This window comes from Carassius carassius, chromosome 19 (genome assembly GCF_963082965.1).
Source record: "Carassius carassius chromosome 19, fCarCar2.1, whole genome shotgun sequence".
Classification (NCBI taxonomy): domain Eukaryota; kingdom Metazoa; phylum Chordata; class Actinopteri; order Cypriniformes; family Cyprinidae; genus Carassius; species Carassius carassius.
Window position 1 is genome coordinate 8,470,739 of NC_081773.1, and position 20,483 is coordinate 8,491,221.

At 35.0% G+C, this 20,483-nt stretch overlaps 1 protein-coding gene across 2 annotated transcripts in view; it reads left to right on the top strand.

Moving 5' to 3' along the window:
• The window catches only part of LOC132094989 (beta-galactoside alpha-2,6-sialyltransferase 2-like), a 65,509-nt gene that overhangs the window by 12,922 nt on the left and 32,104 nt on the right, over window positions 1–20,483 (top strand). Inside the window, exon 2 of one of the 2 annotated variants that reach the window (XM_059499697.1) lies at window positions 3,947–3,983. The exons of the other annotated variant lie outside the window; for it this stretch is intronic. The gene's annotated coding sequence lies outside the window, so the exon portion shown is untranslated. The remainder of the gene's footprint in view (window positions 1–3,946; window positions 3,984–20,483) is intronic. 2 annotated transcript variants of the gene reach the window in all.

Here is a 20,483-nt window from a genome sequence, read left to right on the forward strand (position 1 = left end):
CAGAAGAAAAAATTATTATACATAATGAATAATACATAATGACATAATTTTTTTTATTTTTGGGTTAACTATCACCAATACACCAGTATTATTTGTCCTACATTGTTCATAGGCTTGTAGCATCAATGTTACAGCAAATTTTGTCAAATTGTATGATTATTTTATCTTAAAAATTAAATAACTTAATCCTGTTTGATCTAGGAATGTGACTGGTCTGACTTTTTTCAGCATACATTTTTCATCTTGCTTCAAAATTGTATTGTATTTATTTAACATAATTGTATGCATTTGAAAATTAGAGATGGGTTCTGTTTTAATGTACCCAAGTGTACCTAAGATAAGAGTTTAATATATAGGTTTGTGGCTATAAATTTCTTTTTGTTAATTACTAACTTGTAAACTTATGTTAACTTATGTCGATTTTATGAATCGAATTTATCTGGAACATCTGAATCGATACCCAGCCCATTTATTTATTTATTTATTTATTTATTTATATTTTTATATTTTTAATGTAATTTTATTCCTGTGATTTCAAAGCAATATTTTTAGCATCATTACTCCAGTCACATGATCCTTCAGAAATCATTCTAATATGAAAAGAAAGTTCAGAAGAACAGCATTTATCTGAAATAGAAATATTTTGTAACATTATAAATGTATTTTATCTCACTTTTGATCAATTTAAAACATCCCTGCTAAATAAAAGTATTAATTTTTTATATAACCGCCCCCCCCCCCAAAAAAAAAAAAAAAAGAAAAGAAAAAGAAAATAAATCACACTCCAAGCTTTGAATGGAATAGTGTATAATCTTACAAAATATTTTTATTTCAGATAAATGCTGATTAATCAACTGTAATTTAAATATTGATAAGCAGCAAATCGGTAGATTAGAATGATTTCTGGATTATTTAACACTGAAGACTGGAGTAATGATGCTGAAAATTCAGCTTTGATCACAGGAAGAAATTACATTTTAAAATCTATTCAAATAGAAAAGTTATTTTAAATGGTAAAAATGTTTCAAACTTTTACTGATGCTGTACTTTATATCAAATAAATGCAGGCTTGGTGAGCAAAGAGAATTCTTAAAAAAAAAAATCTTACTGTTCAAAAACTTTTGACTGGTAGTGTTGGCTGATTATTCCATTTTTCTGAGTATAGCCAGTATAAAGAGAATGAAAATTGCTCCGAGTTGCTGCAGAAAAAAAATAAAAAAAGAGAAACAACTAAAACTGATTCTACAACTGATTCTCTGCCAACAGGAGGAGATAAAATAAAAATGCCATCAAAACTTTCCCTTCAGAGATGCATTCATATAAAACAGCCACTACGTGTTTTGATTTTAAAACGTGCAGTGCTCATGTTTATTCAACGATGTCAAACGTCACAAATAAATCAATATATGGGAAACACTGGTAATGTATATCGAAATATCATAAATGCGTTTAAAAATCATATCACCGTTATCGGAAAAAAATTATATCGCGATACATCTTGATATTGCGTTATTGTCCAGCCCTATGTGGAAGCTTTGACTGATTGCAGTTTGTTGTGGCCGATCCCATCATCTTTACCGCTGTATGTTTGGTCAGCAGCATGAAAGAGATCTGAATAAAGTTTAATCAGGAAGTCTGGCTCTGTTATCAGACTCTGCCTTGGCACATTGGAGGCGATTGCTGACGGAGAGCTCTCATCCGTACTCCAGCGTGTAGCATGAATGCCACCCTACTTGGCACACAGCTCAGACAAAAGAGCACATTCAGCAACAAACTGATTGCACCATCATGCATAAAAAGAGACAGAAAATTCTTTGTTCCATCAGCTGTCAGTTGTACAATGCATTCCCTGCCTCAATATGTGAACAATCTGTCTGATGTGCATATTTTTTACTTGCATATAATTTGCACCGTTTTCACTTGTAAACTGTTCCACTGATATCCCTGCTGCTTTTCCGCATGCATTCTCTAGAAAATCCCTTATTGTATGTCATTTTACTCTTGTATGTCATTTGCTGTTTCCACTTTGTGAAGCGATTGCGTTGTTGTGGTCACGATAGGGCTGGGCGATATGGAGCAAAAAATATATCTCGATATATTTTGCTATATCTCGATATACGATATATATCTCTATCTTTACAGGAAAAACAACCCCCCAAAAACTACTGTAAAAACAAATATGCCAAATATTACATGTTTAGGGCCCTATGAAATGTTTAATTTTTTTCTCCACCATATGTGTTATTATCTAATTCGGTTTAAGCAAGTGTAATTATTTAAAAGCATAAAAACAACTTAATTTGTAAAAATTTTTTCTTAAAATAGCCTTATGAGAAATGTTTTTTCCCCTCTGATATTCTGTGTATTCACATTTTTCTGCTTATCAAATGAAGGCATAAAACATTCATTTAATTTATCTTTTAATAATTGAAAATTAAGCACTTTATTTTTTGGTAAACAAGGGGGATTTACTATTAAAAATAATACATGGAAGAAATGTTGTGTGATTATTCCTTAAATTATGTTCGTTTCATTTTAATAGTAGTAGTAGGCTATGTACATTCTGCTGAACAATAGGCTAGTAATAGATTTCTGGAAAAAAACTTTTACTCAAAAACTTTACTCAAATCAAACGGTCAGATGCTCATGGAGTGACTCTATGGAAAGCCAAGTGGACCATAAAACAAGTGCTTTTCAACGGCGTATTAATTTTAAAATGCCGTTTTCATAACGCCACCAGGTGTTAAATAAGCGCCGTTACGCGATAAGTTAACGCCAGACGCCACCACGCGTTAAAATAACGCCACACGCCGACAGACGTTAAGTTAACGCGACACGCCACTTAAGATGCAGATTTATTTACTCATCTACATGGACAAACCTCTCAAGGCTACAAGGACTCTACGGCAAGTCAGAGCATCCAGTTTGCAAGAGCGCGAAGATGGCAAGGAAAGCCCTTACAATTATACATATAGCTTTTGTCTCATAAAGTTATCACCCCAGGCACGAATGAGTGCAAATTTGGAAATGATTTTATTCAACAGTTAAATTAATAAGAAAGTAATATTATTATTTTATTATTAAATTATATTTTGAGTAGGCTATCATTTGAATTTAATAAATAGTTCCACTGACTATGCATCACATTGTGTCTAGACGTACGACCAATAGAAGATCCGTGTGGCATCTTAGCTGGAAAAAAATGCTAACTTTAAATATGCAAGATTGCAGCATTGCAGTAAAATTAAGCATATTATATATTTTTACATTTCGCATGTATTGATATGTAGGTGTGTGTGTGTGTGTGTGTGTGTTGTTTTTTGCTGTTGAGTGTGATATCAATAGGCCAGTTGAAGTGTCCTTTATAAATTTTGCATGCTCAAATACAATAAATATTTTAATAATGTGTAAGTATTACAGTTTAAAATAACTTTTCTATTTTCAAATATTAAAAAAGATGTTTGAGAATGGGTCAGATTAATTTTTTTCTGAATAGTTCAAAAGAAATCTTCTTTTTAAATTATCTAATTAAATAGTGTTAGATGAATGCCTGTTAATTTCTTTCAAAACAGAGAATTTTATTGATGCCAAGCTTTTAAACAAAAACAAAACAAAAATATTTTTTAAAAGCTCTCTCTCTCTCTCTCTCTCTCTCTCTCTCTCTCTCTCTCTCTCTCTCTCTCTCTCTCTCTCTCTCTCTCTCTATATATATATATATATATATATATATATATATATATATATATATATATATATATATATATATATATATATATATATAAAATTTACTTTCACCCTCATGTTGCTAGACTGTATGAGTTTCTTTTGTGGGACACAAACAAACACATTTTGAAGAACATTTGGGTCTAAATTAGATTGTCATTTGGCTTGCATTGTCTAAATAAAAATAATTACATTTCAAATGATCATCTTTTGTGACCCGCAGGAGTCAGTCAGTCAGAGAGGTTTGGAACAACATGAGGGTAAGTAAAAGATTATTTTTTGGGTGAACTATCCCTTTAGTTATACAAGGTGGTGGCTACAATAAGCCCTCAATCTGCGCTGCATGTGTATTTATGTGAGTATGTATTCATATATTCTTCCTGGTTCATGGTAGTGGGCTGTGGTGTATTTGTGGGTGGCAGTTTAGGTGTGATTGCCAATAGTCATGTATGTGAGTATTGGCTTCTGTTCATCGGAACAGTAGGGAGACTGTCTGTCTCCTGTTTGAATACCAGACATCATCCTGTGCCCAGGTACATAGCGGCCTTCTGAACCACCACTCCTCAGGGTCAGAGTTCATCCATGTTTCCTGTGGAACAGATGGAGCTCGGTATGAGTACAGGTGTGTGTGTGTGTGTGTGTGTGCAGGCCCTGTGGTTCTTCCTTCACCTGAACAAGCTTTGCTCTCTGTTTGTTTGGTGTTTTGGTGTGCGTTTCTCTATTTGTACCATACAGATCATATCATTATAGAGGTCTGTTTTTGTGGTCAATCAGATGTTAACTGATACAAAAAAATAAAAAATAACAGTAGAGAGACTTTTTTTGTTGTTGTTGGTATTATGGCCGATAACCAGTAAAAAAAAAGGACGAAATTAGTGCATTTTGTCCAAATAATTAAAACTGAAGACTAAAAATTAAAACATTAAAAATTACTTTAGGTACTACAACATTGTAATGTAAAGTGTGAAAAATGTATTAATTTGGGGTTTTGCCAAAGAATACATTCAACACTATTATTAAATTTGTGCTGATAGATAGAATAAGTGAGTATTAGATGATAGGGAAAGGTAGCCTCAATATAAACAAAGGAAATGAACGGCACAGATCAAAGTCCAGCAGAGTTATTATAGTTAAATAACATTAAAGCCATTAAGAAAGTATTACTTGAAATAAAATGTTAACCCATTTGATTGTTTACTTTTACAGCTAGTTTGCAAGGCAAAGTTGGCAATTTTTCATTTTAATTTTAACTACGTCGTACAATAACTGAAACGGAAATAAAAATTATATAGACATGAAAATAAAAACAATAAAAAACACAGTAAAAATACAAAAAACTCATAATGTTAATAAATAATTAATAGTACCTCAATTATACTAAAATAGCACTGATCCAAAATCAGCCAATACCAGCTGTTTTAATATCTAATATTGCTAAAAAAAAAACAATATTTGTACCAATATGTTGTGCATCTCTAAAATCAACCAAGTACTAAATGAGAAAGGGTTCGTTTGCACTTGTGCTCTTTTCAGGCACCTTACACCATGAGCTACACATTAAGACAAGTGTCAAGTTAAACTTATTTGTAATATTAAATGCCCAGAGATCCCATGCATTCGGTTTCATTCAGTTATGGAAATTATACACTTGCAGCTGTATTTTAAAAACATGCCTATACAGGAGACACTGTAGCATTTTTATTTATTTATTTGAGTCCCAAGAGGGAAGCACTTTTATTTTTCTCTGCTCCGACATGATCCAAAGCTGTTTGCTTTCTTTCCTCTGAGATAGTTGCTGTGCTTGTGCGTCATTCTGAGGAGAGCCCTTATGGAGGACTTGGTTTAAAACCAGGCAGGGAGCTTGCCATTTGTGTGTGTGTGTGTGTGTGTATGACTGACAGCCTACAAGATGGCTGGAATAAGGGCCGAAACGGTCTCCTGCAGGGTGAGTGCAGTACCTCGTGTTGAGCACCAACTTGGCACACACACAGATACTAGCTCTGTTCCAAAACCTAGTAAAATGCCCACTGCCTAGATAGGTAGCTGCCTTCAAAGGCACCGCCTAACTGAAAGAAAAGCGCATAAGTGTTTGATCCGGAGCACTGCATCAGGGCTCTTCAACGCAAGTCCTGGGGGCTGGTGTCCTGTAGACTCACACTCTAACTTTAATGAAACACACCTGTCTGTGATGTGAAAGTAATTCTGAACACCGTGATTAGCTTGTTCACGGGTGTGTCATTAAGATTCATGCTCTACATAGACAGCAAGTAGACTACATGTGTACATGCGCATATTATATTATTTTGACATGACCCTGGACCACAAAACCAGTGGTAATATATATTAAATGGTAATATATATTATATCATATTATATAATATTATACATTCAGTTCTTCTCAGAATGCTGTGAAATTATCAAACAATTAACAAACTTCTTCCATCTTGGATTTATTATTATTGTTATTTTATTTTTATTATTATTATTATTATTAATTATTTTATTTTGGATGCACAGATTTTTAGATTCTAGTTTCATATTTTTTTTTTATTTTGTCCTCCCATGTAAATAATGTATTAATCTATGCTGTCATACTTTTTAGATGTGAAAATATATTAATTTTGAGATTTTCTAAAGCTTTATTATTATTATTATTATTATTATTATTATTATTAGTGTGTTTAAAAATTAAATAAGTGAATTTTAGATATAAAGTATGTCAAAACAATTCATCTATCTAACTAATTATATATCCAATATTTACTGATTAAATTGGGGAATATTTTTTAAGCAAATTAACAATATAATACCTGTATATTGTGCATCTCTGTGTTGCTTTGTGATTACCAGGTGGCTGTTTCATAAAAAAACAAGTTTACCAAATAACCGGGTTTAAGTTAGTCTGACACATTGTCAGTTGATTTGGTTCAAAATAAGTCTGAATAACTGAAACTTGTTTTAACTTTTATGAAACTGGCCCCAGGTTTCATTTAGACTTTTTTTTATGCATATCAGATATGGTAAACTAAATAGAAGCAGAACCATACTTCCTCTTATGAAAAAACAAACCTCGTGGTTGGAAAAAAAAAGTGGTTTTGGTGTCATGAGAGAACAAACCTCACTGTGGTATTATGGACAAAACACTTCTTGTTTGGAATGACTTACAGTACGATTAAATGACTAATAATGACCGAACTTCCATTTTTAGGTGAACTAGCCCTGATTATTAGCTCATGATAGCTTTACCTCATTATTGTGCCTATAGGATGCCTTTAAAGCTGCCTACATAGGCTCACAAGGTTTTGGAACAGATCGAGTATGTTCAGATATCAGGGTTCAAGTTTTACTGCCAACATTTACGTCACACTGCTGTTTATGGGGATTATAGCAGCCCTTCCTGTTCAGACTTCTGTTCAAGTTCAATATGAGGATAGCAAAAAGCTGAGCCAGACTTATTTAAATTTGATGATTTAGTCCTGATCAAATATAGTGCTGAAACCAGAGATCCCTCACTCTCAGACAGATGAGGAATGGGAGTGAAACGCTTCACAGCTGTCCATGTTCAGTATGTAAAGCCCCTTTGACTCGACTTCATAGGGGTCCTGTCCTGCCCTCTTTTCCCAGGGCCTGTAATGCTCTCTGGATCAGATGCAGTAGAGGTTGAGAGCAGTGTGTGTGTAATGTATAAGCTAAGTTGTTGGGAGGCATTAGAGACACCGCAACTTCAACATTCCACGGCACTAACACACCTGCAAGACTCAAAAACCATTAACGTTGGTGAGTGGTGCTTTTTCGTTATCAAGTTGTTGTTGTTGTTTTTTTATCTTCTCTTTTTATGGTGTTAAATTACGCATGAACATGAATCATGCCTCATTCCAGGGTTCTTGTGTGGCACTGTGCAATTATGAGTCGGCTCTCATGTTCCAGAGGGCCTCGGGAAAGTGGGGAGCATGTGGTGGGATATTCAATGGCTGCTTGACTGTTCTCCCCCCCTCGTCCTTTTATATGTAGGCGATTACTCATCACCTACAAAAAGAAAAAGATGAACTCTCATCTTGGCTCAAAAGAGTATTTGACCTAAAAATCTGTCATCATTTTATTCCTCTGCATGACTTTCAACCTGTGTGGTGACCTTTACATGTTTGCATCTGTGGAACACAAAAGGAGATGTTTTGAAGAATGTTCATGCTGCTCTTTTCCATAGTGTATTCAAAGTGAATGGTGACCTGAATTGGTTCACTTTCATTGTATGAAAAAGCAACAAAAGGTCTTGTGGGTTTTGAAAACGGTGTGGGAGTAAATGATGGCAATTTTCTTTTGTGGCTGAACTTTCTCTTTAATTAGGCATTCATTTTTAGATCGATTTTTCTTTTTCACTGACGTTGTCTACAGCCTTACTTTCTTCCCCCTCTTTTCCCCTTTTTCTGCTGAGGTATTGAATCGCTCAAGGGTTTGGCTCATTTTGACTCTGATTTGAAGGCGCTCATGTTTCCGTCATCATAAACTGCAGACGGATCAATACGGTGTATGAATTACAGCTCTCTAATGAAAGTGTTGCTCCTTTAGTGCCGCTGCATGTCAAGCAAAGACCTCTGCATTGATGTCCTGCTCAAGTCGTGGTTTGAATCATAACCGTGACTAGAGCTGTAATTATCATCAGATTATAATGACTAAATGGCAATTAAGTAATGTTTTTGGTCCTAAATCTCATTTTCACATGGCATTTCAAGGCCGTTGGTAGTTATTTTTATGTGTAGATATGTATGCAAATGCTCATTTTATGTTATTTAAAACGACTGACAGAATCGGACTATTTAAATGCAAACTGACGCTTAATTGGACACTATGGTCATTTGTACTTTCGAAACTCTGTCACAACACAAATGGCAATTGAACTGATTAAAACATTTGTTTTATTTTTAATTGTATGGGTTTTTTTGTAAACAAGTACTGCATCTATGAAAATCTTACTTGTAATCTTACTTTCTCATTGGGTGCCTTTTATAAATAATAAATTTTTTGTATGTGCCAAATCACTCTCTGCACACCTGGGGCATAGGGGTGGGGTTGGCGCAGTAGATCAGACACATGCCTTTGGTGTGAGAGAACCGGGCTCGAATCCACTGAGACACCAATGCGTCCCTGAGCGAGACACTTAACCCCTATTTGGTCCAGAGGCATGCAACCTCTGACATATATAGCAAGTGTAATTTGGATAAAAGCATCAGCTAAATGAATAAATGTAAACCTGGCATCTGTGCATGTCAGATGTGATAGCTACTGTAGGTTATATGATGCAACATCTGGTTTTTACTGCGTTTAAATGATTTGCTGTTGTTGCTGGCTTTTACGGTCCCATTTTGACCCTGGCTTAGCAATGTTTATAGCGGAGTTATCATGTGACGTTATGAATATTTAAAACTCCTAATAAAAAAAAGAAAACTTGGTATGATTCCCTTCTGGATTCTATTGGCTGGCTTGATGCTTTTCCAAAGGAACACATATACTCCTTAGTTAATTTTTTTTTAAGTACATAGAAAATATCTTTAGGGGAGCAATGAAAATGTATTAAATGGTGAGTTTTTATTCAATAAAGGTATAAGAGGAGACATTTATAATCTTTTAGAATAGAAGCCGTACAATAGATTTTAAGCATTTCTGTTTTAAGACGTATGCATACACTGCGACTCTTATTTTGAAATGTATTGCTGACTGCTTTTTCAAACATATGAGGGATAGAAGATAAGATGAAATATTCACTTTAACAACATATAAAACATTAAAATAAAAACACCAGAAAGTAAACCCCTATAATAATGAATTTACAGTAGATCACAATGACAGTAACAACAGTAATCAGTTTTTTTTTAAATGCATGGTATTCATTGATTGCAAACAGCTTGGCAAACACACAAAAGCACTGCAGTTTTTCCTTTGAAATGTGCAGCTATCATATTTAGTTACATCATAGCTTTGGAAGTTTAATACCAACATCACGCTTCCGATTTTTCCATCCCCAAAATTAAAACCTTTTAAACATAAGTTTTTATACTATAAGATGCCCCAAATTTCATAATGACAAATTTGTACCATTGCTCCTGAATACATAAGTTGCAAATGTGAGTAAAATGCTCACACTGACGAGCCCCAAGATGGTACGAACAGAAAAAGAAAAGAAAAAAAAAAGAAAAAAAAAAGATGTAGATCGCAACGTTATCTTCACAGTTATGACACCTAAATTTTGCTTAAAGGTTTCAAAAGTAGCAAATGTTGCTTTCAGGTTTCCCAATATGGCAATCAGCTGTATTTGATCAGACATCTGCACCCACTCGTTTTCATTAGTTTTGGTTACACACAGTTGGTGAAATTGCGTCACATTTGGAAAAAAATCTGATTTGACTTTCTCTGGCTTCTATTGTTTTCATAAAGCCATCTGCAAAAATAAATGTCATTCAGGTTATAAACACTTGCTGCTTTTGAAATTCTTTTCACAAAGTCTAGACTTTGTTCAGACGCACGAGTGTGTGTTCTGAAGCATTTTCTTTCTGTCACAGAACCAAATTATTTCCCTATTATGTATTTTGTGCTGGTGCGGGTAGAATTGCTTGCCTGTAAATAAGTATGCCATCTCGTAAAGTGGTGCTGTCCAAATGAGATCCATTACATACTAAAGACGCAAGCCATCTCATAAAAGAGCACGGTCCAAATGAGATCCATTACATTTCATCTGGATGCTCATTTCTCAAGGTGGACATCCTTTTAAAACAAAGCATCCAGGTATTGTTGTTATATAATCAGATTGCTCGTGGTCTCATACCTTCAGAGAGTGCTTTCTAATTACCTTATGAAAGCAAATAGGATGTTTACGCCCCTGGCAGTCTGTATCCTCCATCTCTAAAGCGTTCTGCGATGCGTGCCGGCTAGGCTCGCACATTAGCTATTTGAAATGGATGCTTCACAGTCCTGTGACAAAATGGATGAAGAGCAATATCCTCCATACCGTCCTCCGGCATGCAGCCTTTAAGCATACGTGTGAAGAAATGATTCTTTATCTTACTTTAAAGTACATGACAGGGTCTAAATTAAAGGTGCTTAGCATTTACGAAAGCCTGCCAACAGCCCAGAAATGTATCTCCCTGTCAGAGTTTATATTATTCTGTTAGATTATTCCGTTAAACATTTGGAGAGGCATCAGACCGAAATCTATGAATAATGGGTGTGTGGGAACGGGGCTTGTTGCTATGGGAGGTGTGAATTCAGTTAGAACTTTACAAGCTGGCCTTTTCCCATCATTTCAAATGAGTGCTTTAACGCCACGCATTCGTGTCTACCATTCCCATTTTCCTCTTTCATTATAGTTTCAGTTTTGAGCCACTAGTGACTGTTTATGTGTGCCCACGATCAGAGCGCCAACAAACAACTCTTAACAATCCATTAGTGTGGCTAATTAATGTCACTATTTTGGATAATTAGATTTATCCAATATAGTGGGGCCAGACAGAAATTGTGTGCGTGTGTGTGTCAGGGTTATTATAGTTTACTAAAAGTAAAAAATAACATTTGATACTTGGGATAAAATAAATGTTAACTGAAATTAAATAAAATAATACTAATAATGTTTTGGTCTTTTTCATAATTTTTTTGTGCATTTTTAATTACAATATCGCAAATATTTAAAGCAAATATAATAAAAAAAAATGAAGAAATATTAGTGAAAACTATAATAGTATCTCAGTGCTATTAAAATAACACTTAGTGTTAATACGTTTTAGCAATGATGCAGTAAATAAAGTAATAGTGAAGACATTTGTAATGTTGCAAAAGGTTTCTGTTTCATTTATGCTTTAAAAAAAACACTTCATCAAATAATCTCGAAATAAAGCATATCACGCTTTTACAGTTTTAAGCAATTTTAATGCATATGTTTTCAACATTGAACATAATAAAAATTTATTGAGCAGCAAATCAGCTTATCTGGTATAACTGGTATGACCACCAAAAATACATTCTATTTTTAGTTTTAAGAAAATAGAAAATTAGTTATTTTGAACTAAAATATTTCAGAATATACAGAATACTGTTTTTATACACACACACACACACACACACACACACACACACACACACACACACACACACACACACACACACACACACATATATATATATATATAATAAACAACATTGTAAAATAACATGACTGCTTTGTTTGTTAGTTAGTTAGTTTGTTTGTTAGTTAGTTAGTTGCCCACACGCCAGTGATTCAGAGGAACCTCTCTTCAACACCTTCCTTCTTTTCTGCCGTCTTTGTCCTTTCCTCTGCCTGTCTCTGTTCTTTCTCAGGGACATGGTCCAGATGGTGGCTTTATTTCTGGTTGCTGGTGAAATCTGTGTTGGTTTATTTAAGACATTTTTCCAGCTGGGTGAAGGCAGCACATTTGTACAGCTCATGTGCATTTGTGCAATGCTAAATGGACGCCAGATCCGAGGGGCAGGAGAGATCTCTCTCCCCAGGTGTTGGAGAAGATGTAGCAGGACAGCTTGGCTCAGGTTGATGCCACGGCTGCGCTTTTGAAGAAGACTATGGATTCGGTGATGGAAAGAATCCTGCGCTACTGTTGAAATGTCTGGCGGCGGATTGGGTTACCAGAGTGCATTAGCAATGTAGATGAAGGGTTCAGGTTAATGGGTTCAGTGTGTGACCGTAAGCACGTGTTTGCTCATCAATCTGCTCTCCATGTACATGCAGTCAAATGACCTCTGTGTTGATTCCCCCTCATCGCTGCACTGCGGCGGGGAGGCTTTCAGAGGGCTCTTGCCTGGTCATCCATAATGAAGAGCACTGTAAACGCGAAACAGGGTCACCAAGAGACGGACTGAATTGAGACCGGCAGTCTCAAGGTTGTCTGCTCAGAAATCCCTTCCTTATCTATTCTGTTCTCACTTTTGCTTCTCATCTTGTATATTGATTGCCCTCCACAAGGACAGAACAAGCCTCAAGTGCAAACGTTGTCTTTGCTGAAATTGATGAAACGCTTGTGGGTTTGTCAGCGTGGGAGAATAAAATGGTCTAACAGATTTCTGTGGGACCGCCAGAAGTGTGATTTGCTATTGCTCTTTGACACTCAGAATGAAACGGACCATTTCTGCTACTGTAGATTTAGAAATAAATTTGTAGTATTAGAAATGTATTTTTCGCACCGTAACAATAGTGTGTGTGTGTGTGTGTGTGTGTATATGTGTATATGTGTGTATATATACAGTACAGACCAAAAGTTTGGAAACATTACTATTTTTTATGTTTTTGAAAGAAGTTTCTTCTGCTCATCAAGCCTGCATTTATTTGATCAAAAATACAGAAAAAAACTGTAATATTGTGAAATATTATTACAACTTAATAATAATAGTTTTCTATTTGAATATACTTAAAAAAAATAAAATTATTCCTGTGATGCAAAGCTGAATTTTCAGCATCATTACTCCAGCCTACAGTGTCACATGTAACATCCAGTCTATCACATGATCATTTAGAAATCATTCTAATATTCTGATTTATTATGAGTGTTGGAAACAGTTCTGCTGTCTAATATATTTGATGAATAAAAGGTTAAAAAGAACTGCATTTATTCAAAATAAAAAAAATTCTAATAATATATATTCTAAAAATATATTTTCTTTACTATCACTTTTTTATCAATTTAACACATCCTTGCTGAATAAAAGTATTGATTTTATAAAAAAAAAAGAAAGAAAAAAAAAATTACTGACCCCAAATTACTGACCAGTAGTGTATATTGTAATTACAAAATATTTATATTTTAAAAACATAGCAAACCTGGCCTCCACAGTCACCGGACCTGAACCCAATCGAGATGGTTTAGGGGTGAGCTGGACCACAGACTGAAGGCAAAAGGGCCAACAAGTGCTAAGCATCTCTCGGGGAACTCCTTCAAGACTGTTGGAAGACCATTTCAGGTGACTACCTCTTGAAGCTCATCAAGAGAATGCCAAGAGTGTGCAAAGCAGTAATCAAAGCAAAAGGTGGCTACTTTGAAGAACCTAGAATATGACATATTTTCAGTTGTTTCACACTTTTTTGTTATGTATATAATTCCATATATAATTCCACATGTGTTAATTCATAGTTTTGATGCCTTCAGTGTGAATCTACAATTTTCATAGTCATGAAAATAAAGAAAACTCTTTGAATGAGAAGGTGTGTCCAAACTTTTGGTCTGTACTGTATATCGTAGAAAAATAAAATATCGCAATGTCATTTTTTCCCAATATCGTGCAGTCCTAAATATATGTATAAATAAATATATATATATATATATATATATATATGTATATATATGTGTGTGTGTGTGTGTGTGTGTGTATATACATTCAGAATTTTGTCAGCCCTGAGATTATATATATATATATATATATATATATATATATATATATATATATATATATATATATATATATATATATATATATATATATATATATATATATATATATATATATATGTGGAGTGATGGAGTTTTTTTTTTTTTTCATTTTCAAAGTGTTTGTTTACCACAAGGTATATTTTGTTCATCCCATTAAAATAAAATAGTTATATTTTAACACCAAATAGTTATGATAGATATTATTGTCTATCGTAAATCTCACGGGCCGATATGACTATTTGAGTGTGTGTGTGTATATATATATATATATATATATATATATATATATATATATATATATATATATATATTTAATTTACATCACATTTAAAAAAATTTTGTCAAATAAGATGCTGCTCAACAGAACTGTATGAATGAAAACATTAAATTATTAATAATGATAATGATAATAATAATAATAAGTATTATTATTATTATGAGAAGTACTTTTTGGTATACAGTAGTAAGATATTTCTGTTATAATTTCTTAAAGTTAAAGCAGACTTTTATTTTGGTGGCTTTTCATGAAGGTCTTTGAGTTTCAGCATTTATTTGATGGTAGTTTTTCTCAAATGAAACTGTGAATGTTTTACTGCCGTCTCGTTTATTTTTGTTGTGTAAACTGTTCGATTAATCCATATAGAGTAAAAATGTTGAGAGCTTATTATCAACATATATTTAGTTTTATATGAAGATTTATCGCAAGCCCCTGATAATATATAAAATAATTATGACTGGCTAACCTTTACAGTTTAGCACAGTTCACACTGTGGTTCATCAGTGCAGTCCATGGTACTGAATACTGAATGATATGTTGGTGTAAAAATCAATAGCGTTGATATTGTTAGTCAAATGTTAAACACAGGTGGCTGATGCCACTTATTTTGTTTGATTATATATAGTCAAGGATAAGTTTGCTTGTTTAGCTAATATAAAAACAAATACTGTTATCACCATTAAATGGAAACGATTACATGATTTCTGAAGAAAAGGTTGTAGTCATTTTACATAAACATGTTCTAACTAAATTTGGTTAACACCAGTTAATAAATATGACCCTGGAGTTGAGTCGCTTGGGTGTATTTGTAGCAGTAGCCAAAAATACATTTTACGGATCAAAATGATCAATTTTTCTTTTATGCCAAATAGGGATGCTCATATTGACCGTTTAACCGTTAACCGAAAGAAAAAATTTTGACCGATTAATACTATCAGTTAAACGGTTTAAAATGTTTTTTTTAAGGTTCTTTTTTTTTTAGTTTGCTGCATGGTTTAAAAATAAAATAGCCTACTATATAGCTTATATTTATTAACTCACGGAGCGCATCGGCACGCGCAACCACACAAGTGACACATGCCTGCAGAATTTTTTTTTCCGAGCAAGGGAAGCAAAATGAAGCGAGCGAAAAGAAGCACTGTGTGGGATCATTTTAACAGAAAGGGTGACGAAGTTACCTGTAAATTATGCGGCGCCGTATTAAAATACAGCAGTAGCACAAGTACGATGCAGTTCCATTTACGAAGCAAACACTCACAAACTTCGAGTGATGAAGGGCAACAAACTTTGCCCTCCATGTTTTCAGGGAGAAGATGCGATGCACGGCGATCTGAGGAGATAACGCAGAGAATCTGTTCAATGGTAGTAAAAGACACTTTGCCCATAAGTGTCGTCTGTGGTGAAGGTTTTCAAGAGCTACTGGGCTATATTGAGCCCAATTACGAAATCCCATCAAGATGCACTATTACCCGTAGAATTGAGGCCCGTTTTGAGGAGCGAAAAAAATCGCTTAAATCACAACTCGAAAGCACAAAGTTTGTGGCCCTCACGACTGACTGCTGGACGGCACTCACAACGGAGAGCTATATAACAATAACGTGCCACTACATCGACGAGGACTGGCAAGTTAATACAGCTGTCCTTCTAACACAGAGTATGCCAAGCAGACACACAGCTGAGAACCTCGCAGCTAAACTAATTGATGCAGTGGAGACATGGGGACTTGATGGGAAAGTGTCTGCATGTGTTCATGACAATGCACGCAACATCGTGGCTGCAAACTCTCCAGAACGGGTGAACTGGGACTCGGTTCCCTGTTTTGCTCATACATTACAGCTCGCTGTAAATGATGGATTTAATGTGTTCGTGCATCGGGTCATCGTTGCAGCTGGGCGCCTGGTTAGGCATTTTAACCACAGCACCCCTGCATCCAAGGCACTGGAAGATAAACAATCACAAATGAAAATTCCGAAACACCAGCTCATTCAGTCTTGTAAAACAAGATGGAACTCGGTGTGTGACATGTTCGGAAGACTTCTCGAACAAAGGTGGTCTGTTACAGCTGTTCTATCTGACCGAACAGTTACAAGGCTGCAAGATGCCAGAACCCTGGAGATACGAGATGAACACTGGCAAATAATGGAGGAGATTGCGCCCGTGTTGGAAACTTTAAAATGTGCAACCACCATAATGTCATCAGAAAAGAACGTTTCAATTTCCAACATTTACCCCATCACCTTTAGCCTGCTGAATACACACCTGATTAGAGCCGAGGATGATGGCCACAGAGTGACGGAGTTCAAGGCAAAGGTTCGGCAGTCCTTAAGTGGCCGCATGGAGGTAGTTATTATTATTATTATTATTTATTATTTATTATTTTCGTTGTTTTGCATTAAAAAGGAGGTTATATGTTCGTCACAGGTTGACAAGGATGATCTGGTGGCCAAACCTGCGCTGATTGCCTCTGTCCTGGACCCACGCCATAAACATCTCCCTTTTTTTGCACAAACGGAGAAAAAAGCCGCAAAAGCAAAACTTATTGAAATGTGTGCTGCTTTGGAAATGGCCAATGCGGAAGGAGATGAGAAAGCGGTGTCTGCTACACAAGCTGGAGATGAAGACCGCAGCAAAAGCAACGCCATGATGATGCTCCTGGGAGGTGACTACAGCACCCCTCGTCAAGCCACTGATTATCCAGAAGCAGAGGTTGACATCTACATGAGAGACGATCCTCCTTCTCTTGATATTAATCCTCTTGACTGGTGGAAAGCAAATGAAAGGCGCTTCCCGAAGCTGGCCACTCTAGCGAGACGTTACCTGTGTATTCCCGGTACATCTGTCCCATCGGAGAGGGTGTTTTCTGCCGCGGGTCTAACTGTCAACAGGCTGCGCTCCAGACTGACCCCACATCACGTTGATATGTTGCTTTTTTTAAATAAAAATTAGACAAGGTGTTGAGGTAGGGCTGCTATTTTAATTTAACGAAAAATCTTAGTCTAACGAAAAAAATTGCCGGTTTTTGAAAGTTTCGTTCAAACGGATTCAGTGTTTTCTTTTTGTCATCTTAATTTGTTAATCATTTAAGTTTAAAAATATATTTAGTGTAGGCCTATTTTGTTTTTAATTTGTATTATTTCATTCTATTTTTCTCTCACTGTCAGAAATGCTGCAGGTGTGTGGAAATTTAAACTGAATCCAGGTTCTGTTGTTGATCTGTTCTGTATGCTGCTGTTTGCACTTTGCACGTTAAAATAAACCCTTTGATAAAAAAAAAAATTGTTTGTATTTTTTTAAAGGGTAACAGATACGCGTCAATTTTATTTGTATTTAATGCCAATTCAATATTATAATCTTATCAGTTAACGGTTAATAATCGATTAACTAGCGGCGGTTGTCGGTCGGGAAAATTAATCGAAATGAGCATCCCTAATGCCAAATATCATTAGGATATTAAGTAAAGATCATGTTCCATGAAGACATTTTGCAAATTTCCTTCTGTAAATATATCAACTTGATTTTTGACTAGTAATATGCATTGCTAAGAACTCATTTGGACCACTTTAAAGGCGATTTTCTCAATATATTTGGATTTTTTGCACCTTCAGATTGCAGATATTAATATAGTTATCTCAGCCAAATATTGTCCTATCCTAACAAACCATACATCAATGGAAAGCTTATTTATTTAGATTACAGATTATGTATAAATCAAAATTTAGAAAAATTGACACTTAAGATTGGTTTTGTGGTCCAGGGTCACGAATAACTAAGATGAATGTTTAGATCAGATTATTACCCAGCCTTATTTTATATATATTAGTGATGCACCGAAATGAAAATTCTGCGCTGAAACCGAAACCGAAAATTTAGGATGCACTTGGCCGAAAACCGAAACCGAAGCCGAAAATGGCTTCTTTTAAAAACGTGTATATATATATTGCTTGGATTTAATGGATCTGAATTGAAAAATCACAATATAATAATCAAACTTTTATTAACAGTTACATAAAACATAAAATATTTTTAACAATAAATATAAATAATAATTATTCTTCAAGTTTTATGTTCCATCAAATAAAATAGTTTTTTAAAAATTGTGCAAAAAAAATCCACAATTTTGAAGATTTTTGCAGAACAAATGCTACATATTGCAACTTTGGTGTCCTCTCGTATAGGGCTGTCACTTTTGTGAAAAAAAAATCCTGTTCGATTTTTGAGACATAGGCAAAGTGTTCATTGAATCGTTAGTAAATTGCCTATATTTGGCATTGATCCGTTTTTCAACACCAAATATAGGCAAATCCACCGACAACTAAACAGGCATTAGGGCGAACGTAAAGAGGGCGCTTGAGACGTGCACAAGTCAGCAATGTGGACTGCCATAACATCAATGAAAAACATTACTGAAGGCTACATTGATATTATGCACTAATAACGCTGCGAGCGTATAGTGGCGAGCTGGACGCGCTCCGAGAGAAGGCCGTTAAAATCGATTCCCTATTTTCGTTTTCGAAACTTGTGTTGGTTGGTCCGATCGATTGTGCAGCTTTTGTGACAAGCTTTTTTTGATTGTGACAGCCCTTTGACATGCTTAATCTTTGATAGGCAGACGCGTGATAACAGCTCGACCGTGAGTGAAACCATTCATTTTCGGTTTACGTTTTTGGCTGTTTTTTTTATTTCGGCCCGAAACCGATAATGCCTTTTCGGCCGAAAATTATCGGCGGCCGAAATTTCGGTGCACCCCTAATATATATATATATAATAATATATAATTAAACTGGGTAAAAAAATAGTTTTTCAATTAATCGTTTTTTCAAATGTGGTTGAAAAAGGCCATGAATCGTTTTTTTTTTCATATTTATTTCCGCAGACATTGAACGTAAGATTAGCGTTAATCTAATTACATCTTCTCCACTAGATGTCACCCTCTTATGTGCCTTGTGCGATGTTTACCAACGAACCTGTCTTTCATTCATTCAGTTCTTAAAGCAGTGGATCTAAACCCGCGGCCCGTCATTAATTCAAATGCGGCCAATCATATGCTGAACACACACACACACATGCACACAAAAAAAAACTTTTTTACAATGAATTTTATTTTTTACATTAATTGAAAAAAATGTAGGCTACTAAAGAAATATAAGCTATAGCCTAATGTTTTTATGTGAAATTTTGTTTTTCATAAATTATTTTCAGACATGAGCAGACTTGCATAACATTACGAACACATATAGCGTGAACACATACAAAAAAAGAATAGTAGAAGTATCAGTAGTGAAGGAGGATTTTCAGTTTGCCCCGCAGCTCACTTGAAGTTCAAGCAAATGGAAACACCATATACTACACAGCAATCATCCTTAATTGAAGAAATGTGGCAAAACATCGCTAGAGAGAACCTCATATTATTAAATTTGAAAGTGCTTTCCATATTTGGATCAACAGGCTACATTTGTGAACGCACATTTTCTGCAATGTCGCGCGTCAGGTCATGCTCCCGTGCACGTCTTACAGACTTGCAAAGAATATAAAGACAGTCAGATGTGCAGTAATTCTGGGCAATTATTTGTTCACATGTTTGTTGCAGAGTGGACCATCAGCGTGCGCATTCGGAAGTATAAATGGAAGACGTCTGCGTCCGCGCTGGCCGTGTCTGCGTCTGGATTGCTCATGCGGAAAGTATAACACAGGCTTTACAATTGCAACTTCATTGTGCTGTTACTACATCGAGCCGAATTTCACAAAATTGTTCAGCTACCGACAGAATCAGGTGTTTTATTTATGGGGAGTAGAATTATTTATTTCTTTCGATGTTTTTAATCGATTAGATATCATAATATTTAGGCTATAATATTATAAATCAGGTTGGTTTGTATTGGTGACGTAATTTGTAAATTATATGTGTGCGGCCCGCGAGACTTGCACTTGGACCATAATCTTGTGGACAAGAGCAAAGCATTTTTCATCTTAAATCAAACTTGTATTTATTTAACATAATTGTATGCATCTGAAAATTAGAGATGGGTTCTGTTTTAATGTAC